Source organism: Sus scrofa, chromosome 6 (genome assembly GCF_054392235.1).
Source record: "Sus scrofa isolate SSC_HxYL_T2T_F1_AM1 chromosome 6, Sscrofa_HxYL_maternal_Yorkshire_Landrace_v2.0, whole genome shotgun sequence".
Lineage (NCBI taxonomy): Eukaryota > Metazoa > Chordata > Mammalia > Artiodactyla > Suidae > Sus > Sus scrofa.
The window spans coordinates 87,735,866-87,758,070 of NC_139388.1; the positions used below are offsets into that span (position 1 = coordinate 87,735,866).

Consider the following 22,205-nt stretch of genomic DNA (forward strand, 5'->3'; position numbering starts at 1 on the left):
TGTTGTTTGATCTGTCTCAATCTCATGTGTGAAATAGGGACAACAAAAGTACCAAGCCTATAGGGCAGTTATGAGGATCTGGTGAGTTAATTCACATAAAAATCTTACGTAGTTCTGATGCATAGATAGCATTTAATAATAGCTGCCTATTATTAAGAGAAGGAGTAATGAAATAGCACCAGTGTGATTTGGGTTTGTTTCCATTTGCTTGTTACGGAATGCCAAGAAGTAGGGAGAATAGGATTATATTCAATTCAATTTGGCTGTGAAAGCTACAGAAGAAATGAGATTTGCCAGTATCCATGTACCAAGTTGAAAGTAGGCCTGGACCCAAATTATTAATTCTAGCCCAAAGTTGACTTCATTTCTTTTTCTTTTTGGCCATCCTGGTAGTATATGAAAGTTTCTGGGCCAGGGATAGAATCCAATCCACATCTGTGACCTACACCACAACTGCAGCAACACCGGATCCTTAACCCACCTCACCAAACTGGGGAACAAACCAGCAACACCACAGAGAAAAGCTGGATCATTAACCCACTGCACCAGAGCAAAAACTCATCATTTTTGCATTTGGAAACTAATATGTACTTTAAGTGGTTAAAAGATGAAAGAAATCCTGGACATAAAATTCATTCTTACAGTGCTGGTGTGGAACATTCTCTTCCACCATACAAAACAAGAAGACCATGCATAAGATAACGTGAAATAACTGATTTTAAGATAATGGGTAACAGGCAGTGCAGGACTGTGCTTCCTCGGGAGCAGGAAAACAAGTGAATCCTGCGATCACCCTAGCTTTCTGCTTGGGAGCACTTGTCTGACTGCATGTATAGAAAGAGAACTCAGGCAGAGCATGGCAGCTTTGATGAATTGAGTAGGCTAAGATTGGGATTTGGGGAAGATATGGTGGCTGGGATTTGCAACACAGAGAAAAACATCCAGAAATCTACATAGAGATCCCTTCAGTTCATTACTGAATATGAACCTCCACGTGTGTTAGGTGAAACCCCATGAGGCCAGACAAAGAAATGCCAGAAAACTGCAAGATGAACAATTCCCAGAGCTCACATAGGGCTGAGAGAGTTCCCACTAGTTCCCAGAGTAGAAAGACTTTTTTTAAATTAATTTTTTGGCCAAGCCTACAGCATGCAAAAGTTCCCAGACCAGGGATCAGTCCTGTGCCACAACTGTAACCAGAGCCACAGCAGTGACAACACCAGATCCTTAATCCACTGAGCCATGAGGGAACTCCAGAAAGAGCTTTTTAACACCAGTGACATTCAGCAGTATTCACCGAAGGATCACCCCTTACCAGGAGAACTAAACTAGCCCCAGAGCAAAAATTATTCCAAACCTGTCCTCACGGAGTTTAAAAGCAAGCTGATTAGCAAGTACTAACTGCCAAAACAAATTTCAATATTCTTTTAAGACAACAAAATCTAGATACCCAGCAGTGTAGCACTCAGGGTCTAGCACACAACAAAAAAGTGCTAGATATGTGAAGCAGCAGGAAAATGACCCATAATAGGACAATGTAGGGGGTGGGGAAAAAAGGGTATCAGTTAATGAAAACAGAAACATCAGGGATGACAGAATTAGCAGACAAACTTTAAAATAGTTACTATAAGTATGCCCAGGGATTTAAAGGAAAACATGAAAATAATGAGAGAAATAGAAGACAGGAAAATTTTACTAGATGGATTTAACAACAGATTACAGACTACTGGAAAAAACAGTGGAACTGAAGTCTTAGCAATGCAAACTACCCAAAATGAAGCAGAGAAATAAATTGAAAAGAATAAACAAATTTGTAATGGTCTGTGGGGTATCAAGCATACATATAACAAGATTCCAAAAACAAGGTGAAAGAGGGCAGAAAATATTAAGAAACAATAGCCAATTCTTCTAAATTTGATGAAAACTACAAACTATGATTGTCTTTTTCAAAGATGACCAATATGGAGTTCCCGTCGTGGCGCAGTGGTTAACGAATCCAACTAGGAACCATGAGGTTGCGGGTTCGGTCCCTGCCCTTGCTCAGTGGGTTAAACGATCCGGCGTTGCCGTGAGCTGTGGTGTAGGTTGCAGACGCGGCTCGGATCCCACGTTGCTGTGGCTCTGGCGTAGGCTGGTAGCCTGGGAACCTCCATATGCCGCGGGAGCGGCCCAAGAAATAGCAACAACAAAAAGACAAAAAAAAAAAAAAAAAGATGACCAATATAAGATCTCCCATTTCACATGCTCTTCTTATAATCTGACCCTGCTGTGATGAGAGCCATATTCCTTTACCTTGAACTTGCGAAGAATGTTGTGACTGTCTGACCAGTAACTATGAAAGAAGTAACATTACATGATTTCCAGAACTGGTCATAAAAATGTCATGTAGCCTTGCTTTCTTAAGATGCTCAGTCTTGGAACCTGGCCCCCATGCTATGAGGAAGCCCAAGCAGGCATATGGCTCTCATACCGTATGGGAGACACATCCTAAATATGTGAAATAATGCGAGTCAGTAAGCCAACAAGTATTGAAACACCTATATGCTGGGTACTAGGGAAACAGTGATGAACAAAACAGTGTTTCTGTCCAGGTAAAGCGTATAGCTTAAGGGGGAACAAACTACTAACAGTGACTTAAATTACTACAAGTATGCTAAACCCTATAAAGACAACTTACAGAAAACTACAGATTATCAAAAAACAGTAAGACTTCAATTAGCAAAACATCTGGGAACAAGCTTTTTACCAAGTTGGCCATACTTAGCAGGATTAGAAAGATTGCTTCTTTAGGTCAGAGCAATGTCAGGAGTAATACCAGCCCAGTTATAGACCTCTCAGAAAACGTATGGCTTCAAGGATCTAAATTTATCTCAGTAAAATGTGAAGATTCTGAGAACAGGTCACATGGAACTGAGGAGGGCCCGAGTACAAAGTCCTTCAGCTGATTATCCCAACCTCAAAATAAAGGCAGTCCTTGTACATTACACATTATAAGAAAGCCTATCTAATAAGTACAGGGTTCCTATAGGACCAACACCTTCGTAAGCCATAACCTAGGTATTGACAATTTTTACCCTACAAGAATGCCCTGAAGAACCTAAATTCAAGGGACACATTCCTGGAGTTCCCGATATGGTGCAGCAGAAACGAATCCGACTAGTATCCATGAGGATTCAGGTTGGATCCCTGGCCTCGCTCAGTGGGTTAAGAATCCAGCATTGCTGTAGCTGTGGTGTAGGCTGGCAGCTGTAGCTCCGATTTGACCCCTAGCCTAAGAACTTTCATATGCCATGGGTTCGGCCCTAAAAAGAAAAAAGAAAAAAAAAAAAAAAAGAGAGAGGCGTTCCCTCCAAAACCTAAGAATGTCTAGTCCTCTGGTATATCACATTTGACCCATCAAGTTTTCTTCTTTCAGAGAGGTAGAAGGAAAAACTGACTTACAACTGTGGAGCTCCTGCTACTCCTGGTATTTTACAAGGATCTCCTATCATGTGTTCCTGTAGAGAACAAAGCACTTTTTGGGGGGGCTGCAAGTCACCCCAAGAGTGGCCCTTTCTTATACTCACAACTCTGGCATCATATGTGTCACCTCTCTTAGAAAATGTTTTCATGCTTCCATAGCATTTAAATTCTGTTTAGTTCTCATTCTATCCTTACCTCTTCCGATAATTTATCTGCAACTTTGTCTTAAAGTTCTTTTAAACCAATTCATTAATTCCTTTGGCGGGGGGGAACCCCATAGCATGGAAATTCCTGGGCCAGGGATCAAACCTACACCACAGCAGCTACCCGAGCCGCTGCAGTGACAACACCAGATCCTTAACCCACTGCACCACAAGGTAACTCCTTTTAATTCCTTTTTTTAAACGATTAATATACCATTCAAGCCTAGGACATAATTTGATCTAACTTCTTTTTATAATGGTTTCTTGGGTCTTGAATTTGTGTGTGAAGTATCACTTTCCATATAAAGTGACAGCTTTGAAATATATAAATATGTGTATTTGGTTCTTTTTGCCACACTACCTCTTCCTTCATGCTTCTTGGGGCTCATACTCATCTTTGCCCACTTCTAGAGTCATTCAAAGCATCATCATCAAGTCCCCCCTTCCTCTTTAGTCTCTTTTAGCACTAATTAGATGACATTTTGAAACATTTTCCCATCGGTCACTATCATGCCTCACTCAAGTATGGCTGAAAGGATACTGCTACCTAATAAGGATGCTCTAGGTGGACTGTTTACGGAGTCTGACCAAGAAAAGCTATCAGAATTCTCATTACCGCCAACACTGTAAAAAATCAGCTCTGTTGAATTAGTAATATTAATTCAGAACTTGCTTCAAACTCTCCAAAGATTACACCACCCTAGATCAGAATTTCATAAACTCTTGCATAGTCCTAGACTATTTCAATAATGGTCTCTTGACTGGTCAGGCCCCATTTACTACCTGTTTCAATCAGTTCCACACCAACATCTAGATTAATCTTAAAGCACAACTGTGATTGTACAAGTTGTTCTGGCAAGAACTTATAACATAAAATGTAGACTCTTAGAAGGCATATATTGGTATGATTCCAGTTTCCTTTTTCTCCATTACCAAAAAAACCCTTTATGCACACTGTAACAGTCAGATACCAGTCACTATTATGGCCTCACCTTCCTCACCTTTATGCCTCACACTGAAGGGACTTTTTCACACCCAAATCTGAAATATTAGCATTCTTCGACTTAGCACCAAGCATTCCTGATTCCCACAGCCAGATGCGACCTCTTCTTCCTCCAGATTTGACATTTATCACTTGGTATTTCAAGACTTACACTACAAAATCCTGGGATTAACATCTGATTCAGATACTTTTTTCCTATCCTCCACATAACCAGCTTAATATGCTTAGTAGGTACTCAATTCAACAAACATTTTAGGAAGTGGATATACAGGAAAGATACATTCTGTTTTATATATACCTACTCATTACATTTTCAACATCAACAAAGCTGTCAGAGAAACTAAAGCTTTTCTAATACTGTGATCAAGGCTAAGATGAGCTCCCATCACTGTAGTTGATGTCACACACGTCCACCAAAAGAAAACAAAAAAACAATGCAGAAGACTGCAATTAAGAAAAGAGTTTGAGGAGTTTCTGTTGTGGCTCAGAAGGTTAAGGACCTGGTGTTTCTGTGAGGATATGGATTCAATCCCTGGCCTCGTTCATTGAGTTAAGGATCCGGCATTGCCGTGGCTGTGGCGTAGGCCTCAGTTGCAGCTCTGATTTGACCCCTAGCCTGGGAACTCCCATATGTTGCAGGTATGGCCATAAAAAGGAGAAAAACAAAGAGTTTAAGAGGGAGGTGAGGTGGGGTCTTAAGATTTGCAATTTGGGAGACATAGATTCTGGTAAAAACCCAGAGTGTTCCAGAGAAGAGAAGAAGTCAGGGGCTTATAAAAATAAAATCTGGAGTTCCCATCGTGGCGCAGTGGTTAATGAATCCGACTAGGAACCATGAGGTTGCGGGTTCGGTCCCTGGCCTTGTTCAGTGGGTTAAGGGTCTGGCATTGCCGTGAGCTGTGGTGTAGGTTGCAGACGCGGCTCTGATCCCGCGTTGCTGTGGCTCTGGCATAGGCCGGTGGCTACGGCTCTGATTCAACCCCTAGCCTGGGAACCTCCATATGCCGCAGGAGCGGCCCAAGAAATAGCGAAAAGACAAATAAATAAATAAATAAATAAAAATAAAATAAAATCCATGAGGTTGTTCAAAGTTCTCTGGTGAGAACTGTGCTTGACTCTGATATTGAGTCAAGAAATATTTGTCCGTAAGGAATCATGAGTTATTTTAAGGTAGAGGTCCACTAAGTATCTTTGAGTTTCTGGCAGATGTTCTGGATGACTTTGTTAGGACAAAAAATGGTCAAAGGGTTGGATTCCATCCAGGCCGAGAGATGCATAAATCACACTTCCTTAATGCCTCCCAGTTCCATGTTAGAGAGCTCTCGTAGCAGTAACAACCCCATTTTGATTTTTCTTTCACACATATAAGGTCTAGAACACAGACAGGAGGATACGCACACGGAAAACTGAAGATTTTCCTCCCAAAGTAATCTAACACTAGAAAATTATTGCAAGAACTTTCTCTAGAAACACTGGTACTGGCTTTTTTATCTAAATCTAATGAAAATTCAGCAAGGATAAGAGAAAAGCAATTTCTTCTAAGTATGACAACTCCTACTAAACACTTGACATGTCTAAGCTAAACAGCAATACTAAGTCTCCTACAAAGGTGCTTTCGATGAGACTGTTCTCACTTAATGGATGTCATGCATGTCAGAGTTCACCATAGTACAATGTTTTAGTACATTTATAATCGGTTTGCCCTAATAAAGACTATTTATTGAAGATCTGTTTAAACATCCTGGTTTAACTGCTTCCAATATAGGAATAACCACATGTGACCCTCTCAATAGTAAAGACGACAGTCCCATAAAAGAAAGAAGAGCACTGTGCTCACTTAAATGGGAAAGTAGGTATGTCAACTGAAATGCAATGGAAGAGGAATCCTTACTTTGGGACAACTCCCAAATCCGCTTAGAAAATGTCAACTTTGTAAACAGAAGCATAATATGTATAATAACATCTTACTGTATAGCACAGGGAACTATATTCAATATTATGAGATAAACCATAACAGAAAAGAATATTAAAAGGTGTGTGTGTGTGTGTGTGTGTATGTGTCAGTTATGTATAACTGAATCACTTTGCTGTATAGCAGAAATTAACAACACTGTAAATCAACTATACATCAATAAAAAATTTTTTTAAAAAAGCATTATGTGTATGTATAATACATATACGTATGCACATACTGAAGGGGAGCAGAATTTGTCACCCCAAAATATGCCTTCTTAGCATAAGGATTATTTTAGGCAGATTGTCTTTTAAGAAACAGCAGACATAGGAAAAGCTCTGAAAACTGAGTATAAGTTACCCTTTTAAAAAAGTATATTTATATTTAAAAGGGATATCTCCATTTGTAGGAAAACCTCCCTCTATGAACCAGGAATAGGATGACCCTAAATTTAGAAATTCTCATCAATGGAGAAGGCAAAATTTAAACCTACATAACATAGTAACTTCCCACAACTCACTCCCCACCCCTAACATCTTTTGTCTTTAGCTAAAGATGGTATTTAGAATGATACTTTAGCCATTTCTGAGAGCTACTCAGTTTTCCTGTGTAATAACTGAGTAACTCTCACATATATAGGAGGTATATATTATTAAACTTTCATTTGATTTTTCCTCTATTAATCTGTTTCATATCTAATTTAATTATTACATAAGCCAAAGAACCTAGAAGGGAACAAGGGAGATTTTTTTCCGCCCCTAAATACACAAAACACACACACACACAAATCAGCCTATACTATATCTCTTCTCCCAATTTCAAGCACTACATCAAGGTATATTTTTAACTTTTTTTCTTTATAATCATCCTCTACCAGTCAGGTACCAATTTCTGGCTCCTAAATATAAACAGAAGGAAAGATGCAAAGGTCCTTAAAAAGGTGAGAGACACTGAAGGCTGCAGATAACTGGACCAAAGTCACAACTTAAAAAAAATATTTAAGCAACACCTCCTCCCCCAACAAAACCCACGTTTATTAGGTCCTTCTTGAGCATAACTATACTTTAGATATATAAAGTCAAGGGCAACCATCAGTTAGATCCCTTAAACTATGGAACATGATGGAAGATAATGTGAGAAAATGAATATATATGTATAACTGGGTCCCTCTGCTGTACAGGTGAAATTGACGGAACATTGTAAATCAACTATAATACATTTTTTCTCCCAGCTTTTTTTTTTTCTTTTTAGGGACACACCCGTGGCATATGGAGGTTCCCAGGCTAGGGGTCAAATCAGAGCTGTAGCTGTCAGCCTACACTACAGCAAGTCAGGATCTGAGCCACATCAGCAACCTACACCACAGCTCACAGGGCAACCCACTGAGCAAGGCCAGGCATCCAATCTGCATCCTAGTGGATGCTAGTCAGATTTGTTTCTGCTGAGCCACAATGGGAACTCCATATATTTTTTTTTTTTTTAAAGAATAATCTCAAATCTCAAAAAAAAAAAAAAATCCCTCAAACTGTAACCTGTGGAATTCCCTTTCTGGCACAGCAGAAACAAAGAGGATGAGGATTCGATACCTGGCCTTGCTCAGTGGGTCGGGGATCCGGCATTGCCATGAGCCTGTGGTATAGGTGGCTGACACAGCTCAGATCCTGCGTTGCTGTGGCTCTGGCGTAGGCCGGCAGCTACAGCTCCAATTGGACCCTTAGCCTGGGAATCTCCATATGCTGTGAGTGCGGCCCTAAAAAGCAAAAAAAAAAAAAAAAAAAATTCTCAGGAGTTCCTGTTGTGGCACAGTGGTTAACGAATCCAACTAGGAACCATGAGGTTGCAGGTTCGATCCCTGGCCTCGCTCAGTGGGTTGAGGATCCAGCGTTGCCGCTAGCTGTGGTGTAGGTTGCAGACGTGGCTCGGATCCTGCGTTGCTGTGGCTCTGGTGTAGGCCGGCTCCGATTAGACCCCTATCCTGGGAACCTCAATATGCCACGGGAAGCTGCCCTAGAAAAGGCAAAAAAAGACCAAAAAATAAAAGAAAAAAAAAATTTAAAAATTATGTAACCTGCCTTCACTGACCAAAACTTGCTTTAATTTTTTTTTTTTTTTTTTTTTTTTTGGTCTTTTTGCCTTTTCTAGGGACGCACCCTCAGCATATAGAGGTTCCCAGGCTAAGGGTCCAATTGGAGCTGTAGCCGCCGGCCTACAACAGAGCCATAGCAATGCAGGATCGGAGTCGTGTTGCGACCTACACCACAGCTCACGGCAACGCCGGATCCTTAACCCACTGAGTGAGGCCAGGGATCAAACCTGCAACCTCATGGTTCCTAGTCAGATTCGTTAACCACTGAGCCACAACGAGAACTCCAAAACTCTAATTTTGTTGCAAACTGCATACTCTCCGAGTTTCACATAGTTTAGAAAACAAATCACAAGGCTCCTTTAACTATTCCCTATAGATAACACCTCTGATTTATGGGTCACTATAGTAATGGTTGCCTAAGTTGTTTTTCAGGAACATGGAGCTAGTTTTGCCTAGTTCAAACCAGTCAAGACCACCAGCCATTCAACTAGGCATGCATGAGTGTCAGACAGATGACTTTTTGATATCAGAAGGACAAAAACTGAACCCTTAGATCATGCTACCACCACCTTTTTCTGAACATGTGTCCCATGACTGAAGCATGTAACTCAGGCCTGCACAGAACAGCTTTTTCTTGCTTCCAGTCATCTTTCCCTGAGACAGGAGAGAAGGGGCAGGGCACGACCTTTAAAAGAATGACATAGCCATTGAGGATACAACAAAAACTGGCTAGAACACACTAGGCCCAAGATGGCAGAGATTCCATTTCCAGTAGAGCCTCATTATATGCTCACTTTAACATATGAGCATACTAAATGACACACCCACAGGTGCCATGACAGCTCCGAGGCTAGGCATAAAAGGCCAAAGGTGGGTGGTAGCCCAATTCTTGGAAACTCTTGCTCCTTCCCCAAAACAGCTGGAATAATCCTCCCACTTAATAGCTTATGAAATTATCCAGCCCATAAAAACTAACCACCCCACACCCCAGAGCCACTCTTGCCTCCTGAGAAGGACCACATTCTGCCTACAGAATGTGTATCTCTCTAAATAAACTTGCTTTCACATTACTCTGGCTTGCTATTGAATTCTTTCCAGCATGAAGCCAAGGATCCTCACTTAGCAGCCTGACCCAGGAATTTACCAGAGACTAGGGACATGGCCATCTTCTCATGCAACATCACAACACCTCAAACCACCCTGGCTCCTTATCTCATAAATAATGCCTTACCTGGCTATCTTATGAATAAACTCTTTCTATGCTGCAAACCTCAGCAACTTAGCATTTGGCTTGCTGCGTTATCAGGCAAATAAACCTGATTACACTTGTAGAGATCAATAATCTACAAAAAATAACTTAAATTTCTACTATCCTGGATTAGGCCCTTGTTATTTCTTACCTGAACTTCTGCAATATCCTCCAAATTCCTCCAGCCTACCTTTCAGTGTACCAATTATGTTCGTACCACTTTGAGTTTATCTTCTTAGAGGCACCTCCCATTATGTCAAATGCCTTCCATGAATTTCCGAAAACATGGCAAAAGTCTACCTTCCCAATCTCACCTTCAATTCCTTTAGTTAAGGAGGAAATCTCTAAATCCTTAAAATATCCTGATGGGGATGTCTTTGTTTACCTGGATAGGGCCACACCAGATAGTCTGTACTAACAATGTGACCTATGGCAAGGGCTTTGGGCCAAACATTATCAGCTTGACCTGCATAGGAAACAGAAACTAAGGTCAGGTACACAAGAATCAATCACATGGTATAGATCATATTTACATGACTAAGCCAGGGTTGGCCATACTCTGTGTATACTGTCGCTGGGAGAAGACACTGAGATTAATGAGTGCTGCCCAATATGCCACTGGGAAAGGACACTGGAAACATCGTGCTTGGAATTCTCCTAGCCTCTGTCCTATATGCTTGAAATTCTCCTAGAATTTTCCCTTGGCTGACTTTTAATCTGTATTTCTTGGCTGTAATAAACTGTAACCATGAAGAGACTCCACTCTTCCCTGGGTGCATATACTAGGACCCAGAGCAGAAGCAGTAATTTGAAAGAAGGCTATGTGAGGGTTACCTGCTGATCTTGGAAAGTCTCCTGGAGAGGCAAGAGATAACTGGAACTTGCCCTGGGTACACAGACACTGGTGCTGGCAAGCCCATTTTATAATTCTTCCCTCCCGGAGTTCCCCTCGTGGCGCAGTGGTTAACGAATCCGACTAAGAACCATGAGGTTGCGGGTTCGATCCCTGCCCTTGCTCAGTGGGTTAATGATCCGGCGTTGCCGTGAGCTGTGGTGTAGGTTGCAGACGCGGCTCGGATCCCACGTTGCTGTGGCTCCAGTGTAGGCTGGCAGCTACAGCTCCGATTGGACCCCTAGCCTGGGAACCTCCATATGCCGCAGGAGCGGCCCAAAGAAATAGCAAAAAGACAAAAAAAAAAAAAAAAAAAAAAAAAAATTTATAATTCTCCCCTCCCCAGTGAAGGGCCCAGGACCCAGCCCCAAATACCAGTATGCCGACATCTGACCTTGGACCCCTAGGGCCCTGCAAGCAGAGAAGCTGGGACCCAACTCTACCCATCAGTGGGAAGACAGGAGCCCCAGAATACCCTGGGCCTCAGCTCCCTCAACAACAAGCCTATTCTAGCCTTTGGAGCAGTCTTACCCACCAGTGGGAGGACACCAGCCTACCATCAGCAGGCTAGCATCAGTCCTGGGATCCTGGGCCTGGCACCCAGACACCAGGACCTTCTTTCTCCCTGCCAGTGGGCTGGCACTAGCCCCAGGACCTGGCTTCACCCACAGGTGGGTAGGCATTGTAATAGGGATGCCATATTAGATGTTTCTTTTATTTTAACCTTTGTATTCTATTTCAGTTCTAAGACAGAAGTTAACACAATATAGGAAACAAGAAAAATCTCAAAACGAAAACAAAAAACAACCTAGGAGTTCCTATTGTGGCTCAGTGGTAATGAATCCAACTAGTATCCATGAGGATGCAGGTTCAATCTCTGGCCCCACTCAGTGGGTTAAGGATCTGGCATTGCCATGAGCTGCAGTGTAGGTCAGCAGTTGTAGCTCCAATTAGACTCCTAGCCTGGGAACTTCCATATGTCGTGGGTGTAGCCCTTAAAAAAACAAACAACAAACAAAAAGCAAAGAAAATAAAAAGCCATCAAGGAGTTACCGTTGTGGCTCAGTGGTTAACGAATCCGACTAGGAACCATGAGGTTGCAGGTTCGATCCCTGGCCTTGCTCAGTGGGTTAAGGATCCAGCTGCTGTTAGCTGTGTTGTAGGTCGCAGATGTGGCTCGGACCTGGCATTGCTGTGGCTGTGGTGTAGGCTGACGGCTACAGCTCTGATTAGACCCCTAGCCTGGGAATCTCCACATGCCTCAGGAGCGGCCCTAGAAAAGGCAAAAAGACAAACAAACAAAAAAGCCGTCAAAAAACCCCAACCTAACCTTACACAAAAAGAAGCTAAAAAAAAAAATTAAAAAAAAAAAAAAAAACAACAGTAGAAAGAAAGAAATCATAAAGGTCAGAACAGAAATAGAGTCCGATAAATAAAGAAAAACAAAACAGAAAAGAACAATGAAACCAAGAATGTTTTAAAAGTAAGCAAAATCAATAAACCTTAAGCCAGATTCATCAAGAAAAAAGGGGCCCAAATCAGTAAAATTGGAAATGAAAAAGGAGAAGTTACAGCCAACGCCACAGAAATATATAAAGAATTGTGGACAACATAGAAGAAATGGACAAATTCCTAGAAATGTATGACTTCCCAAGACTGATCCAGGGAGAAACAGAAAATATGAACAGACCAATTACCAGTGATGAAACTGAATCAGTAATTAAAAAAAAAAAAACACTCCCCAAAAAACAAAAGTCTAGGACCAGATGGCTTCACAGGTGAATTCTACCAAACATTTAGAGAAGGGTTAACACCTATCCTCAAATTATTCCAAAAAATTGCAGAGGAAGAAACACTTCTGAACTCATTCTATAAGGCCAGCATCACCCTGATACAAAAACCAAAGATATCACAAAAAATTACAAGCCAATATCACTGATGAACACAAAAATCCTCAACAAAATATTAGCAAACTGAATCCAACAATAAAGGATCGTGATCAAGTATATTTCATCCCAAGGATAAAAGGTTAGCTCAATTTCTGCCAATCAATCAATATGATGCACCATATTAACAAACTGAAGACTAAAAACCATATGGTCATCTCAATAGATACAAAAATCTTTTGACAAAATTCAACATCCACCCAGGATAAAACTCTCCAGAAAATGCATATAGAAGGAACATAATATCTCAACATAATAAAGTCCATATGCGATAAAAATCCACAACTTATCACACTCAATGGTGAAATGGTGAAATGGTAAAAATGGTGAAAACGGTAAAAATGGTGAAATGGTAAAAAATGGTGAATGGTAAAGCAAGCATTCCCTCTAAGATCAGGAACAAGACCAGGATGCCCACTCCCACCACTTTTACTCAACATAGTAAAAAGGATACAAATTGGAACAGAAGAAGTAAAACTGTCACTCTTTTTAGATGTCATACATCTACACACACAGAAAATCCTAAAATTGCCAATAAAAAAATACTAGACCTCATCAATGAAGTGGGTAAAGTTGCAGGATACAAAATTAATACACAGAAATCTGTTGCATTTCTATATACCAATGAACTACCAGAAAGAGAAACTAAGGAGACATTTACAATCACATCAGAAATAATAAAATATCTACTAATAAACCTACCTAAGGAAGTAAAAGACCTATACTCACAAAACTATATGACACTGATAAAAGAAACTGAAGACACAAACTACTGGAAAGACATATTGTGTTCAGGGATTGGAAGAATTAATATTATTAAAATGACCACACAACCCAAAGACAATCTACAGATTCAATGTAATCCCTATTAAGATACCAATGGCATTTTCCACAGAACTAGAATAAAAATTTTATGGAAACACAAAAGACACCAAATAACCAAAACAATCTTGAGAAATAAGAACACAGCTGCAGTTATATGCTCCCTGAATTCATACTACATGCAAAGCCATAGTAATCAAAATAGCATGGTTCTGACACAAAAATAGACACATATATCAACAAAGCAGAATAAAAAGCCCAGAAATAAATCCACTCACTTATGGTCAAATGATCTATGACAAAGGAGGCAAGCCTATACAATGGAGAAAAGATAGTCTCGTCAATAACTGGTGCTGTTCACCCAGAGACAGAGCCCCACTCACCAGAGGACTGAGAATCAACTCCACCTACCAGTGGGCAGGCACCTGTCCTTCCCATCAGGGAAGCCTACAACAAGCCCCTGAACCAATTTCAGCCACAACAGAGGGGGACATCAGAAGCAAAAGAAGCTACAACTCTATTGTCTGCAAAAAGGAGATCACACCAAAAACCCATACAAAATGAAAAGGCAGAGAACTATAACTCAGGTAAGGGAGCAAGAAAAAAAAAACAAAAAAAAAAAACAGAAAAAAAAACAGAAAAACAGCTAGGTGATCTGGAGATTAACAGCCTCCAGGAAAAAGACTTTAGACTGATGATAGTGAAGACTGATTCAAGACATTGGAAATAAACTGGAAGCAAAGACTGATAAATTACAGCAAACACTGAGCAAAGAAATACAAGATTTAAAGCTTAAGCAGAGATGCAAAATACAGTAACTGAAATAAAAAATTCATTAGAAGCAATCAACAGCAAAATCCAGGAGGCAGAAGAACCAATAAGCGAGGTGGAGGACAGACTAGTAGAAATCACTGATGTGGAACAGAAAAGAGGAAAAAGATTGAAAAGAAATGAAGAGAGTCTCAGAGAACTCTAGGACAACATTAAATGTGCCAACATCCATATTATAAGGGTGCCAGAAGGCAAAGAGAAAGAGAAAGGAACAGAAAAATATTTGAAGAGCTAACCTTGAAAACTCCCCTAACATGGGAAAAGAACCACTCACTCAAATCAAGGAAGCACAATAAGTACCATATAAAAGAAACTCAAGGAGGAACACCCTGAGATACATACTAATCAAACTGACCAAAATTAAAGACAAAGAGAAAATATTGAAAGCAGCTAGGGAAAAGAAATAACATACAAAGGAACCCTGATAAGGTTATTGGCAAATTTTTCTGCAGAAATTCTGCAGGCCAGAAAGGAGGGCATGATATATTTAAGGTGATGAAAGGAAAAAACCTCCAACCAAGATTACTTTAACTAGCAAGGCTCTCATTCAGATTTAAAGGAGAAATCAAAAGCTTTAGAGACAAGCAAAAACTAAGAGAATGCAGCAACACTAAACCAGTTTAAGACAAATACTAAAGGAACTTCTCTAGGCAGAAAAGGCACAAAGAAAAACACTACAAATGTCAAGGCTCAACAGTAAAGGCATATACACAGTAAAGGTAAGAAATCATCCATGCACAAATATGCTACCAAAATCAGAAATCATGAGAAGAGGAGGGTACAAATGCAGGACACTGGAGACCAACAACTTGAAATAATCTCATATATATATAGACTCCTATATCAAAACTTCAGGGTGACTGCAAACCAAATATCCACAGTTGATACACAAATAAGAAAAATCAACTCAAATACAACACTAGGAGTTCCCGTCGTGGCGCAGTGGTTAACGAATCCGACTAAGAACCATGAGGTTGCGGGTTCGATCCCTGCCCTTGCTCAGTGGGTTAAGGATCCGGCGTTGCCATGAGCTGTGGTGTAGGTTGCAGACGCGGCTCGGATCCCACGTTGCTGTGGCTCTGGCGTAGGCTGGCAGCTACAGCTCCGATTGGACCCCTAGCCTGGGAACCTCTATATGCCGCAGGAGCGGCCCAAGAAATAGCAAAAAAAAAAAAAAAAAAAGTCAAATACAACACTAAAGATAGTCATCAAACCATGAGAGGAGAGAACAAGAGAAGAAGGGAAGAAAAAAAGAGCCACAAAACCAAATCCAAAATAGTTAATAAAATGGCAATAAGACCATACATATCAATAATTACCTTAAATGTAAATGGACTAAATGCCCCAACCAAAAGACACAGACTGGCCGAATGGATACAAAAACAAGATCCATATGTATGCTGTCCCAAGAGACCCACTTCACTTCTAGGGACACATACAAATTGAAAGTGAGAGGATGGAAGAATATTCCATGCAAATAGAAATCGAAAGAAAGCTGCAATAGCAACACTCATATCAGACAAAATAGACCTTAAAATAAAGAATATTATAATAATGATCAAAGGATCAATCCAAGAAGATATAATGATTGTAAGTATATATGCACCCAACATAGGATCACCTCAATATATAAGGCAACCGCCAACAACCTTAAAAAGAGAAATTGACAATAACACAATCATAGTGGGAGACTTTAACATCTTACTTACAGCAATGGACAGATCATCCAGACAGAAAATCAACAAGGAAACACAGTCCCTGAATGAAGCATTAGACCAGATGGACTTAATAGATATTTATAGGACATTCCATCCAAAAGCAACAGAATACACATTCTCCTCCTGGAAGTGCACACAGAACATTTTCTAGGATTGATCACATTCTGGGCCACAAATTGAGCCTCAGTAACTCTAAGAAAATTGAAATCATATCAAGCATCTTTTCCGACCACAATGCTATACGACTGGAAATCAACAAGAAGAAAAAAACTGCAAAAAACACAAACACATGGAGACTCAACAACATGCTACTAAACAACCAATGGATCACTGAAGAAATCAAAGAGGAAATTAAAAGATACCTAGAAGCAAATGACAACAGACACAACACTCCAATATGGGATGCAGCAAAAGCAGTTCTAAGAGGGAAGTTTATAGCAATACAAGCCCACCTCAGGAAACAAGAAAAGGCCCAAATAAACAACCTAACTTTACATCTAAAACAGCTAGAGAGAATGGACAAGACCTAAAGTTTGCAGAAAGAAAGGAATCATAAAGATCAGAGCAAAAATCAATGAAATGGAAATGAAGAAAACCACAGAAAATATCAATGAAACTAAAAGCTGGTTCTTTGAAAAGATCAACAAAATTGATAAACCCTTAGCCAGGCTTATCAAGAAAAAAAGAGGACACAAATCAATAAAATTAGAAATGAAAAGAAGTTACAATGGACATCACAGAAATACAAAGGATCAGAAGAGACTACTACATGCAACTATATGCCAATAAAATGGAAAGCCTAGAAGAAATGGACAAATTCTTAGAAAAGTACAATCGTCCAAGACTAAACCAAGATGAAATAGAAAAGATGAACGGACCAATCACAAGTACTAAACTGAAACAGTGATTAAAAACGTCTAACAAACAAAAAGTCCAGGACCAGATGGCTTCACAGGCGAATTCTGTCAAACATTTAGAGAAGAGCTAACTCCTATCCTTCTGAAACTATTCCAAAAAACTTCAGAGGAAGGGACACTCCCAAACTCATTCTAAGAGGCCACCATCACCCCAATACCAAAACCAGACAAAGATACCACAAAAAAAGAAAATTATAGGCCAATATCACTGATGAACATAGATGCAAAAATCCTCGACAAAATACTAGCAAACCGCATCCAACAATACATTAAAAGGATTATATGTCATGATCAAGTGGGATTTATCCCAGGGATGCAAGGATTCTTCAATACCTGCAAGTCAATCAATATGATACATCACATTAACAAAGTGAAGAATAAAAACCATATGATCCTCTCAATAGATGCAGAAAAAAAAAACTTTGACAAAATCCAACACCCATTTCTGATAAAAACCCTTCAGAAAGTGGGCATAGAGGGAACCTACCTCAACATAATAAAGGCCATATATGACAAACCCAGGGCTAACATCATTCTCAGTGGTGAAAAGCTGAAAGAATTCCTGCTGAGATTAGGAACAAGACAAGGATGTCCACTCTCACCACTACTATTAAACATAGTTTTGCAAGTCCGAGCCATGGCAATCAGAGCAGAAAAATAAATAAAAGGAATCCAAATTGTAAAGAAGTAAAACTATCTACCACTATTTGCAGATGACATGATACTATACCTAGAAAATCCTAAAGACATTACCAGAAACCTGTTAGAGATCATCAATGAATTTGGCAAAGTTGCAGGATATAAAATTAATACACAGAAATCCACTGCATTTCTATACAACGAAAGATCAGAAAGATCCCAAACAAATGGGATTCAATTAAACTTAAAAGTTTCTGCACAGCAAAGGAAACCCTAAACAAACAATCCCATTTATCATTGCATCAAAAAGTATAAAATACTGAGGAATAAACCTACCTAAAGAGACAAAAACCCTGTACTCTGAAAACTATAAGACACTGATGAAAGAAATCAAAGATGACACAAACAGATGGAAAGACATACCATGCTCGTGGATTGGAAGAATCAATATTATCAAAATGACTAAACTGCAGAAGGCAATCTACAGATTCAATGCAATCCCTATCTAATTACCAAGAACATTTTTCACAGAACTAGAACAAAATATCTTAAAGTTTGTTTGGAAGCACAAAAGACCCAGAATAGCCAAAGCCATCCTGAAAAAGAACAATGGAGCTGGAGGAATCAGGCTCCCGGACTTCAGACTATACTACAAAGCTACAGTCATCAAAATCATATGGTACTGGCACAAAGACAGAAATACAGATTAGTGGAACAGGATAGAAAGCCCAGAATTAAACCCACACACCTACAGCCAATTAATCTATGACAAAGGAGTCAAGAATATACAACGGAGAAAGGACAGCTTGTTCAATAAGTGGTGCTGGGAAAACTGGACAGCCACATGGAAAAGAATGAAATCAGAACACTCCCTAACACCATACACAAAAATAAACTCCAAATGGATTAAAGACCTAGATATAAGACCAGACACTATCAAACTCCTAGAGGAAAACAGAGGCCAAACACTCTCTGACATAAACGACAGCAACATCTTCTCAGATCCACCTATCAGAGTATTGACAATAAAAAGAAAAATAAAAAATGGGATCTAATCAAACTTCAAAGTTTCTGCACAGCAAAGGAAACTCTAAACAACACAAAAAGACAACCCACAGAATGGGAGAAAATCTTTGCAAGTGAATTGACTGATAAGGGATTAATCTCCAAAATTTATAAACAACTTCTGCAGCTCCATACCAAAAAAACAAACAAGCCTATCAAAAAATGGGCAGAAGATCTAAACAGACAATTCTCCAAAGAAGACATACAGATGGCCAAAAAACACATGAAAAGATGTTCAACATCACTCATTATTAGAGAGATGCAAATCAAAACCACGATGAGGTACCACCTTACACCAGACACAATGGCCATCATCCAAAAGTCTACAAACAATAAGTGCTGAAGTGGGTGTGGAGAAAAAGGAACCCTAGTACACTGTTGGTGGGATTGTAAATTGGTGCAACCACTGTGGAAAACAGTATGGAGATACCTCGGAAAACTAAACATAGAACTACCATTGGATCTAGCAATCCCACTCCTGGGCATCTATCCAGAGAAAACCACGACTCGAAAAGACACATGTACTCCAGTGTTCATTACCGCACTATTTACAATAGTCAAGACATGGAAACAACCTAAATGCCCACCGACAGAGGAGGGAATCAAGAAGATGTGGTACATATACACAATGGAATATCACTCAGCCATTAAAATGAACGAAATACCAGCATTTTTAGCAACATGGATGGACCTAGACATTATCATGCTAAGTGAAGTCAGCCATACAATGAGACACCAACATCAAATGCTTTCACTGACATGTGGAATCTGAAAAAAAGACAGACTGAACTTCTTTGCAGAACAGATACTGACTCACAGACATTGAAAAACTTATGGTTTCCAGAGGAGACAGTTTGGGGGGTGGGGGATGTGCCTGGGCTGTGGGATGGAAATCCTGTGAAATGAGATTGTTACGATCATTATACAACTACGGATGTGATAAATTCATTTGAGTAATTAAAAAAAAATGGAAAAAAAAAAAGTCCACCAACAAAAATGTTGGGTGGGTGTGGAGAAAAGGGAACCCTATTACACTGTTGGTAGGAATATAAATTGGTGCAACCACTGTGGAAAACAGTATGGCGATTCCTCAGAAAACTAAAAATAGATTTACCATTTTGATCCAGCAGTCCCACTTCTGGGCATCTATCCAGAGAAAACCATGACTTGAAAAGATACATGTTCTCTAATATTCATTGCAGCACTATATACAATAGCCAAGACATGGAAATAACCTAAATGTCCATCGACAGAGGAATGGATAAAGAAGATGTGGTACATATACACAATGGAATATTACTAAGCCATTAAAAGGAAAGAAATAATGGCATTTGCAGCAACACGGATGGACCTAGAAATTATCATGCTAAGTGAAGTTAGCCATATAGAGAGACACCAATATTATATGCTATCACATGTGGAATCTAAAAAAAGGTCACAGTGAACTTCTTTGCAGAACAGATATTGACTCACAGACTCTGAAAAACTTACAGTTTCCAAATGAGACAGGTTGGGGCATGGGAGGATGCGCTGGAGGTTTAGGATGGAAATGCTATAAAATTGGGTTGTGACGATCATTGCACAGCTAAAAATGTAATAAAATTCATTGAGTAATAATAAAAAATAAGTGGTGCTGAGAAAATTGGACAGCTACATATAAAAGAATGAAATTAGAACAATTTCTTACACCACATACAAAAACTCAAAATGGATTAAAGACCTAAATGTAAGACTCGAAACCATAAAGTTCATAAAAGAAAACATAGCAGAACACTCTGTGACATAAATCAGCAATTTTTTTTTGGTCTATCTCCTAAGGCAAAGGAAACAAAAACAAAAATAAACAAATGGGACCTAATTAACTTAAAACCTTTTGCAAAGCGAAGGAAACCATCAACAAAACAAAGACAACCTACTCACCGGGAGAAAATATTTGCAAATGATGTGAACAGTAAGAGGTTAATATCCAAAATATATAAATAGCTCATACAACTCAAAATCAAACACATACACAACCTGATTAAAAAGAGGGCAGAAAACCTAAACAGACATTTTTAAAAAGACATACAGAAGGCCAATAGGCACATGAAAAGCTCAATATCATTAATCATTAGAGACATACAAATTAAAACCACAATAAGATATTACCTCGCACCTGTCAGAATGGCTGTCACTGGAGTTCTCATGTGGCTCAGCAGGTTAAGGATCCAGTACAGTCACTGTAGTGGCTCAGGTCGCTGCTGTGGCCCAGGAACTACTACAGGCCACAAGTGCAGCCAAAAGAAAGAAAAAAAAATGGCTATCATCAAAAAACCACAAATAACAAATGTTGGCAAAAGAGTGTGGAGAAAAGGAAACTTTAGTACCCTGTTTTCTTTTTTTTTGGCTGCCCCACAGCATATGGAGCTTCCAGGTCAGGGGCCAGGGATCAGATCTGAGCTGCAGTTGCTACCTACACCACAGCTGTAGCAAAGCTGGATCCTTAACCCACTGAGTCAGGCCCAGGATTGAACCTGCATCCTACTGCACCACAGCAGGAACTCCCTTCATACACTGTTGATGGAAATATAAATTGGTGCAGCCATTATGGAAAATAGTATGGAAGTTTTTTAAGAAAGCTTGAAAAAAAGCTACCGTATGATATAGCAATTTCACTCCTGGGCATATATCTGGAAAAGATGAAAACTCTAATTCAAAAAGGTACATGCACCTGCAATGTTCATAGCATCATTGTTTACAATTGCCAAGATATGGAAGCAACCTAATTGTCTATCATCAGATGAATGGATAAAGATGAAGTAGTGGTGTGTACACACACACACACACACACACACACACACACACACACTCTCTCTCTCTCTCTCTCTCTCTCACAAAGGGCATATGAAGGAATACTACTCAGCCATAAAAAAAGAATGAAATCTTGCCATTTGCAACAATGTGAATGGACCTGGAGGGTATTATGTTTAGTGAAATAAGAGAAAGATAAATACTGTGTGCTACCACTTATATGTGGAATCTTAAAAGTAAAACAAACTAGAGAATATAACAACAACAGACTCATAGATACGGAGAAGAAACTAGTGGTTACCATGCCAAAAGGGAAGGAGAAAGTGGCAAGATAGGGGTAAAGGATTAAGAGGTACAAACTACCATGTATAAAATAAGTCAGCTATAAGGATATATTGGATAGTACAGAGAATACAGCAAATATTTTATAACTATAATCTATAAAAATTTTGAATCACTATGTTGTACACCTGAAACTTATATAATACTATAAATCAACTATAAATCAACTAAACCTCAATTTAAAAAGATATTTAAAAAACTGTAACCATGAGTATAATAGCTTTCAGTGAGTTTTGTGAGTCTTTCTAAATAAATAATCAACCCTGAAAATGGTTTGCAGGAGCCT

General features: G+C 39.5%; 1 protein-coding gene across 1 annotated transcript in view; it reads right to left on the minus strand.

The window, feature by feature from the left end:
* Positions 1-22,205, minus strand: part of AUNIP (aurora kinase A and ninein interacting protein) — a 40,686-nt gene that overhangs the window by 5,919 nt on the left and 12,562 nt on the right.